The following is an 8,698-nucleotide window of genomic DNA, read 5'->3' as shown; positions in this document are numbered from 1 at the left end:
TGCCTACAGCACCTGGTATTCCCAGGCGGTCTCCCATCCAAGTACTAACCAGGCCCGACCCTGCTTAGCTTCCGAGATCGGACGAGATCGGGCGCATTCAGGGTGGTATGGCCGTAGGCACGAGAGCCTGCCGGTGCAGGCCTCTTGTGCTGAGCCAGCCCCTGTCACGTCACCAGGCTCCCTTCCAGTGCATTTAAACACTTCCAGTCCCTTTAAACACCTGCCCTCCCTTTCAAAGTTCCTGCACACGGCCAAGCACGGCCATCTCTCGCGCTTGCTGAAGCTGGGACCGCCCTTCTAAAGAAAGGGGCCGGCACTAGCAGCAGCAGCAGCACCAGCACACCAGCAGCCTGGCCTTTTCATTTAACAAGCGCCTAGCCTTGCTTCGCACTGGCCTCCAGGCACTTCTTGCTTTGCACTGAGCGAGTGAGGTGAGGGCCCGAGTAGTCCAGGGCCCTTCAGGTCACCCGCCTGGCTCTCTGCCTCAGCAGCCCCCTGCTCGCTCCCAGCCGAGAGAGGGGGGCCCGGAACCGGGGCCGGCGCTGCCCATCATCAGCAGCAGCAGCTTGCAGCAGCTCCCCACTGGGAGCCCTCTGTCCTAGGGCAAAGCTTTTCTTCCTTTTCTTTCAGTTTTCGAGTTTACAGTTAAGGGCCAGGCATATTGTAAACTCCATGCCGGATTTTGTATAAAATACATGAAAAAAAAAAGAAGGAAAAAAAAGCGGAGAGGAGAGGAGGAGAGCAGAATATGTTTTTTCTTTTTTTTTTTAAAAGTGCTCTTAGCGAGTTAGATTAGGTGTGATTGTGCAAGGGCCGAGCTTGGTGTCAGCGAGTGGCAACATACCTACAGGTATGGCCGTAGGCATGAGAGGCTGCCGCTTCAGGTCTCTTGTGCTGGCAACCCCCTCCACTCTGGAACCTGCTGCACTGCACCTCACTTGCACGCTTCACTCCAACAACCCTTGGCAAGCTTGCTACAGATAGCCAAATCTTCCTCCAGCCTTGCACTCGCTTCTTTTCCAATCACACACTGGCTCCGACCTCCCTTCAGGTGCCAGCCGGAGAGCTAGCAAAGCCGCAGCCTGGGCTTTTCACGTTGGGGCACATTTACAATAACTGGCGCATCCCTGCATATCGGCAGCAGGGATGCGCCAGTTATTGTGCGTCACGGCTGCGCCACCATGGATGCGCCGCACCATGGGGCAAAAATGGACAGATGCGTGACGCATCTGCTGCCGTAAAGGCGGCGCATTGCTGGAGTTGCGTCGCAGGCGCGACGCAGCTCCAGCAAGGCTCGGGGGTGCCCTATCCTTGAAATGCTGCGTCAAACCTTACGCCTGCTTCAAGCAGGCGCAGGGTTTTGACGCAGCATGGCCTTAAAAGTAGCTGACTGAAATCTTGTCGATTTCACTCAGCCACTTTTGGGAGGCGTTCTTGCGCCGTAACGCCTACATGTGGTGCAGGGCTTTACAACGTGATGCATCTCCCAGATGCGTCACGTTGTAAATACCCCGCAGAGTGGCGCTGGCTTTGCGCCGCCACTGCGTCGCAACGGCGGTGTAAAAGAGGCGCAAGGGGCTTGTAAAACTGCCCCCAAGTGCCTAGCCTTGCTTTGCACTGGCCTCTAAGGCACTCTATCAGGCCACTGCTCTATGTGGCAGCGCCTGCCGGGCTACCGCTCTTCAACTCTGGCTCGCCCGCAGAAACATTGGAGTGACACTTTTTTTTCTGTGCAGCTCTGGCTGCAAGTTTCCTTTTCCTATTTATCCGGGACAGAGGCCTGATATGCACATCACATCCATGTCCAGGGCCCGCCCCAGTGTGCATAGAGAAGAGAGACTCAGAGGAGGGACTGAGTGCTGCCTGGGTGAAGGGTCCTCCTTGTAAGCGGCCTGACTTCAGCAGCCGCCCCTCCTTAAGGGCAGTGAGGCCCTGCCCCGCCCTTTTTGGAGAAAAAGATTGCACGTCAGGCTGAAGAAAGGACAGCTAGACAAACACTCTTTATGTTCAGGCCAGGCAGCCAGGAGCTGAACATGCGCTAAATGCACAGGCTCCCGGCTGCCTAAGCTGAAGTTTGCTGGGCTGAGGACGGCACAGCTCCGGTGGGCCTGACCTCCTCAGCTCAGCAAATGTCCTGGAGGCCCTCCCCCTCGTGACAAGGGAGAGCGTCCGTGATAGCCTCGTAGCGGGGCGCTTCGTTTTTAAGCCCTGAAGTGCCAACGGCCGAGTGTCTGTCGCTGACTCTGTCCCCCATCCTGCTCTGTGACCAGTGAGGGACTGCTGCCTCCCCTCATTGGCTGACCAAGGTAGCAGTCCCAACCCTCCTGGCAGCTCCCCGAGCCCTGCAGCAGCAGTTGAGTGTCGCTTTTTAGGTCTCGTCTGCGAAAAGCACGTGAAAGCGCGCTCTCGCTGCGAGAACTATAGTCGTCGGCTCAGCTGACAACGAGTGGAGACAAGAGCTGGCCAAGCGCCCAGCATCGTCAATGGGAGAAGGAGAGACAAGAACTGGCCACTCGCGCATGGGATTTCGTCGCGCGCGTGAGTAAGTCGCGGAGCTGCCGACGTGCACGCTCACGGTGACGTCTCCGCCGCGCGCCACAGCCCCATGATGAAGGTGACGTCAGTGAACGCTCGCCGTGACCAAAGTTACTTGCCCTGCTTGTAGAATACTATATGTATGTGTGACGGAGTGTGTGTGTGTTTCTAGGCGGGAGCAAGAGGGCTGGGTGTGAGTGAGTTTTGCCTCAAAGTGTGAAGGAGAGAGTGGCGAATGTGCGAAAAGAAGGGCAACCGTAGTGGGCAGGCGTGTGTGATGGAGATGTAGAAGGGGAATCAGCTTGGAGTGTGAGAGAGAGCGAGGGTGAAATGCATGTGCGTGGGAGAGAAATACATGCGTCTGTTTGAGAGAGATTGGCGAGTGCGTGAAGAGAGAACACGGGGACCGAGTGTGACTGCTCCTCAGCGTGTGAGATAGAGCAGTGAGTGAATATATACTTGATTAATAAATACGATCTAGTGACAATGATTTATTAAGAAAGTAAAGTTGTAACGTGTGTGTGTGTGTGTGTGTGTGTCCATCCATCCATCCATCCCTCCCTCCCTCCCTTTCAACCTGCAGAGCTGGGTGTTGGGGAGGGGAATGTGGGCCGGCTTATAAAGTAGTTGGCGTTTTTTAGGGAAAGGGAAAACTGGGATTCGAATATGAATGGGGTCCAGGAGAGGGGGAGAATGGTGGATTACATCTTAATTGCTTTGACCACGGGCACTGACATATGTTTTCACGCCCTCCTCCAAAGCAGCACCCTCTGACCCTCACACACCCTCACTCACCCTCACCCACCATCACTCACCCTCACACACCCTCACCCTCACACACCCTCACCCTCACACACGCTCACTCACCCTCACACACCCTCACTCGCCCTTACAGCCTCACACCCCTCACCCTCACAACCCTCTCACCCTCACACCCTCACCCTCAAACACCATTTCACTCAGGAACACCACCGCATCACTCAGGGACACCACCACATCACTCAGAGACACCACTCAAGGGTACCACCACGTCACTCAGGGACACCACCACATCACTCGGGGACACCACCACATCAGCTAACCATTCACAAACAATGTTTATATACCAATTGCAAATAAAAATAAAAAAAGGTTAATGCAAAGCATTGTCATTTACAATGCCAGTAACTCAAACTTTAATGCTGCGCCCCCTATTGCGTTGTAAATGCTTGTTTATTGACTGTTTGGTTCGTGCGTGTTAGTATGTATGAGTGTATGTGTATTTGTGAGTGAGTCTCCCGAAAGGGGGGGGGGGGGGGGTACGAGTGTCTGCATGTGAATGCATGAGTGTAAGTGAGTGTGTATGCGTGTGCGCCCCTTCTCGGTTGTACTGAACGGCACTCGCTGCCTGCCTCTCTGCCTCAGCCCTCCCCCTGCTCCCGGGCTACTGGGGAAGGCCAAAAGAGGGCGACCAGGAACCGATCCTGCACCCGGAGCAGCCCAGCAGCAGCAGAAGAAAACCCTGCGCTGGGGGGTGGGTCCCCTGTCCCCTGTCCCCTGTCCTATCTTGGGGCAAAGGGTTTCATCTTTTTTGACCCAGTGTAAAGTTCAGCCGAATTTTCAATTTCCGAATGGAAAGTTATGGACCCTGCGTGTTGTGGACTTGATGGCGTTTTCTTTTTGAAGAAAGATACAATAAAAGAATAGAAGAAATGCCCCCACCCCCAAAAAACAGAAGAAGAAAAAACCAGAAGTGCCTCTAGCGAGAAGCAAAATGCCTACAGCACCTGGTATTCCCAGGCGGTCTCCCATCCAAGTACTAACCAGGCCCGACCCTGCTTAGCTTCCGAGATCGGACGAGATCGGGCGCATTCAGGGTGGTATGGCCGTAGGCACGAGAGCCTGCCGGTGCAGGCCTCTTGTGCTGAGCCAGCCCCTGTCACGTCACCAGGCTCCCTTCCAGTGCATTTAAACACTTCCAGTCCCTTTAAACACCTGCCCTCCCTTTCAAAGTTCCTGCACACGGCCAAGCACGGCCATCTCTCGCGCTTGCTGAAGCTGGGACCGCCCTTCTAAAGAAAGGGGCCGGCACTAGCAGCAGCAGCAGCACCAGCACACCAGCAGCCTGGCCTTTTCATTTAACAAGCGCCTAGCCTTGCTTCGCACTGGCCTCCAGGCACTTCTTGCTTTGCACTGAGCGAGTGAGGTGAGGGCCCGAGTAGTCCAGGGCCCTTCAGGTCACCCGCCTGGCTCTCTGCCTCAGCAGCCCCCTGCTCGCTCCCAGCCGAGAGAGGGGGGCCCGGAACCGGGGCCGGCGCTGCCCATCATCAGCAGCAGCAGCTTGCAGCAGCTCCCCACTGGGAGCCCTCTGTCCTAGGGCAAAGCTTTTCTTCCTTTTCTTTCAGTTTTCGAGTTTACAGTTAAGGGCCAGGCATATTGTAAACTCCATGCCGGATTTTGTATAAAATACATGAAAAAAAAAAGAAGGAAAAAAAAGCGGAGAGGAGAGGAGGAGAGCAGAATATGTTTTTTCTTTTTTTTTTTAAAAGTGCTCTTAGCGAGTTAGATTAGGTGTGATTGTGCAAGGGCCGAGCTTGGTGTCAGCGAGTGGCAACATACCTACAGGTATGGCCGTAGGCATGAGAGGCTGCCGCTTCAGGTCTCTTGTGCTGGCAACCCCCTCCACTCTGGAACCTGCTGCACTGCACCTCACTTGCACGCTTCACTCCAACAACCCTTGGCAAGCTTGCTACAGATAGCCAAATCTTCCTCCAGCCTTGCACTCGCTTCTTTTCCAATCACACACTGGCTCCGACCTCCCTTCAGGTGCCAGCCGGAGAGCTAGCAAAGCCGCAGCCTGGGCTTTTCACGTTGGGGCACATTTACAATAACTGGCGCATCCCTGCATATCGGCAGCAGGGATGCGCCAGTTATTGTGCGTCACGGCTGCGCCACCATGGATGCGCCGCACCATGGGGCAAAAATGGACAGATGCGTGACGCATCTGCTGCCGTAAAGGCGGCGCATTGCTGGAGTTGCGTCGCAGGCGCGACGCAGCTCCAGCAAGGCTCGGGGGTGCCCTATCCTTGAAATGCTGCGTCAAACCTTACGCCTGCTTCAAGCAGGCGCAGGGTTTTGACGCAGCATGGCCTTAAAAGTAGCTGACTGAAATCTTGTCGATTTCACTCAGCCACTTTTGGGAGGCGTTCTTGCGCCGTAACGCCTACATGTGGTGCAGGGCTTTACAACGTGATGCATCTCCCAGATGCGTCACGTTGTAAATACCCCGCAGAGTGGCGCTGGCTTTGCGCCGCCACTGCGTCGCAACGGCGGTGTAAAAGAGGCGCAAGGGGCTTGTAAAACTGCCCCCAAGTGCCTAGCCTTGCTTTGCACTGGCCTCTAAGGCACTCTATCAGGCCACTGCTCTATGTGGCAGCGCCTGCCGGGCTACCGCTCTTCAACTCTGGCTCGCCCGCAGAAACATTGGAGTGACACTTTTTTTTCTGTGCAGCTCTGGCTGCAAGTTTCCTTTTCCTATTTATCCGGGACAGAGGCCTGATATGCACATCACATCCATGTCCAGGGCCCGCCCCAGTGTGCATAGAGAAGAGAGACTCAGAGGAGGGACTGAGTGCTGCCTGGGTGAAGGGTCCTCCTTGTAAGCGGCCTGACTTCAGCAGCCGCCCCTCCTTAAGGGCAGTGAGGCCCTGCCCCGCCCTTTTTGGAGAAAAAGATTGCACGTCAGGCTGAAGAAAGGACAGCTAGACAAACACTCTTTATGTTCAGGCCAGGCAGCCAGGAGCTGAACATGCGCTAAATGCACAGGCTCCCGGCTGCCTAAGCTGAAGTTTGCTGGGCTGAGGACGGCACAGCTCCGGTGGGCCTGACCTCCTCAGCTCAGCAAATGTCCTGGAGGCCCTCCCCCTCGTGACAAGGGAGAGCGTCCGTGATAGCCTCGTAGCGGGGCGCTTCGTTTTTAAGCCCTGAAGTGCCAACGGCCGAGTGTCTGTCGCTGACTCTGTCCCCCATCCTGCTCTGTGACCAGTGAGGGACTGCTGCCTCCCCTCATTGGCTGACCAAGGTAGCAGTCCCAACCCTCCTGGCAGCTCCCCGAGCCCTGCAGCAGCAGTTGAGTGTCGCTTTTTAGGTCTCGTCTGCGAAAAGCACGTGAAAGCGCGCTCTCGCTGCGAGAACTATAGTCGTCGGCTCAGCTGACAACGAGTGGAGACAAGAGCTGGCCAAGCGCCCAGCATCGTCAATGGGAGAAGGAGAGACAAGAACTGGCCACTCGCGCATGGGATTTCGTCGCGCGCGTGAGTAAGTCGCGGAGCTGCCGACGTGCACGCTCACGGTGACGTCTCCGCCGCGCGCCACAGCCCCATGATGAAGGTGACGTCAGTGAACGCTCGCCGTGACCAAAGTTACTTGCCCTGCTTGTAGAATACTATATGTATGTGTGACGGAGTGTGTGTGTGTTTCTAGGCGGGAGCAAGAGGGCTGGGTGTGAGTGAGTTTTGCCTCAAAGTGTGAAGGAGAGAGTGGCGAATGTGCGAAAAGAAGGGCAACCGTAGTGGGCAGGCGTGTGTGATGGAGATGTAGAAGGGGAATCAGCTTGGAGTGTGAGAGAGAGCGAGGGTGAAATGCATGTGCGTGGGAGAGAAATACATGCGTCTGTTTGAGAGAGATTGGCGAGTGCGTGAAGAGAGAACACGGGGACCGAGTGTGACTGCTCCTCAGCGTGTGAGATAGAGCAGTGAGTGAATATATACTTGATTAATAAATACGATCTAGTGACAATGATTTATTAAGAAAGTAAAGTTGTAACGTGTGTGTGTGTGTGTGTGTGTGTCCATCCATCCATCCATCCCTCCCTCCCTCCCTTTCAACCTGCAGAGCTGGGTGTTGGGGAGGGGAATGTGGGCCGGCTTATAAAGTAGTTGGCGTTTTTTAGGGAAAGGGAAAACTGGGATTCGAATATGAATGGGGTCCAGGAGAGGGGGAGAATGGTGGATTACATCTTAATTGCTTTGACCACGGGCACTGACATATGTTTTCACGCCCTCCTCCAAAGCAGCACCCTCTGACCCTCACACACCCTCACTCACCCTCACCCACCATCACTCACCCTCACACACCCTCACCCTCACACACCCTCACCCTCACACACGCTCACTCACCCTCACACACCCTCACTCGCCCTTACAGCCTCACACCCCTCACCCTCACAACCCTCTCACCCTCACACCCTCACCCTCAAACACCATTTCACTCAGGAACACCACCGCATCACTCAGGGACACCACCACATCACTCAGAGACACCACTCAAGGGTACCACCACGTCACTCAGGGACACCACCACATCACTCGGGGACACCACCACATCAGCTAACCATTCACAAACAATGTTTATATACCAATTGCAAATAAAAATAAAAAAAGGTTAATGCAAAGCATTGTCATTTACAATGCCAGTAACTCAAACTTTAATGCTGCGCCCCCTATTGCGTTGTAAATGCTTGTTTATTGACTGTTTGGTTCGTGCGTGTTAGTATGTATGAGTGTATGTGTATTTGTGAGTGAGTCTCCCGAAAGGGGGGGGGGGGGGGGGTACGAGTGTCTGCATGTGAATGCATGAGTGTAAGTGAGTGTGTATGCGTGTGCGCCCCTTCTCGGTTGTACTGAACGGCACTCGCTGCCTGCCTCTCTGCCTCAGCCCTCCCCCTGCTCCCGGGCTACTGGGGAAGGCCAAAAGAGGGCGACCAGGAACCGATCCTGCACCCGGAGCAGCCCAGCAGCAGCAGAAGAAAACCCTGCGCTGGGGGGTGGGTCCCCTGTCCCCTGTCCCCTGTCCTATCTTGGGGCAAAGGGTTTCATCTTTTTTGACCCAGTGTAAAGTTCAGCCGAATTTTCAATTTCCGAATGGAAAGTTATGGACCCTGCGTGTTGTGGACTTGATGGCGTTTTCTTTTTGAAGAAAGATACAATAAAAGAATAGAAGAAATGCCCCCACCCCCAAAAAACAGAAGAAGAAAAAACCAGAAGTGCCTCTAGCGAGAAGCAAAATGCCTACAGCACCTGGTATTCCCAGGCGGTCTCCCATCCAAGTACTAACCAGGCCCGACCCTGCTTAGCTTCCGAGATCGGACGAGATCGGGCGCATTCAGGGTGGTATGGCCGTAGGC

General features: G+C 54.9%; 3 non-coding genes across 3 annotated transcripts; all 3 read right to left on the bottom strand.

Moving 5' to 3' along the window:
• LOC147659444 (5S ribosomal RNA) lies at positions 1-119 on the bottom strand. Its single transcript, XR_015307256.1, has one exon. It is a non-coding gene; the product is annotated as a 5S ribosomal RNA (ribosomal RNA).
• A 4,170-nt stretch (positions 120-4,289) lies between these two features.
• On the bottom strand, positions 4,290-4,408 carry LOC147659443 (5S ribosomal RNA). The gene has a single exon (XR_015307255.1). It is a non-coding gene; the product is annotated as a 5S ribosomal RNA (ribosomal RNA).
• Positions 4,409-8,579: 4,171 nt separating this feature from the next.
• On the bottom strand, positions 8,580-8,698 carry LOC147659442 (5S ribosomal RNA). The gene has a single exon (XR_015307254.1). It is a non-coding gene; the product is annotated as a 5S ribosomal RNA (ribosomal RNA).

This window comes from Lissotriton vulgaris, unplaced genomic scaffold, assembly GCF_964263255.1.
Source record: "Lissotriton vulgaris unplaced genomic scaffold, aLisVul1.2 SCAFFOLD_2573, whole genome shotgun sequence".
In the NCBI taxonomy this organism is placed as follows: Eukaryota; Metazoa; Chordata; class Amphibia; order Caudata; family Salamandridae; genus Lissotriton; species Lissotriton vulgaris.
Note: the sequence above shows the minus strand (reverse complement) of the source record. Positions and strands in the feature narration are given on the sequence as shown.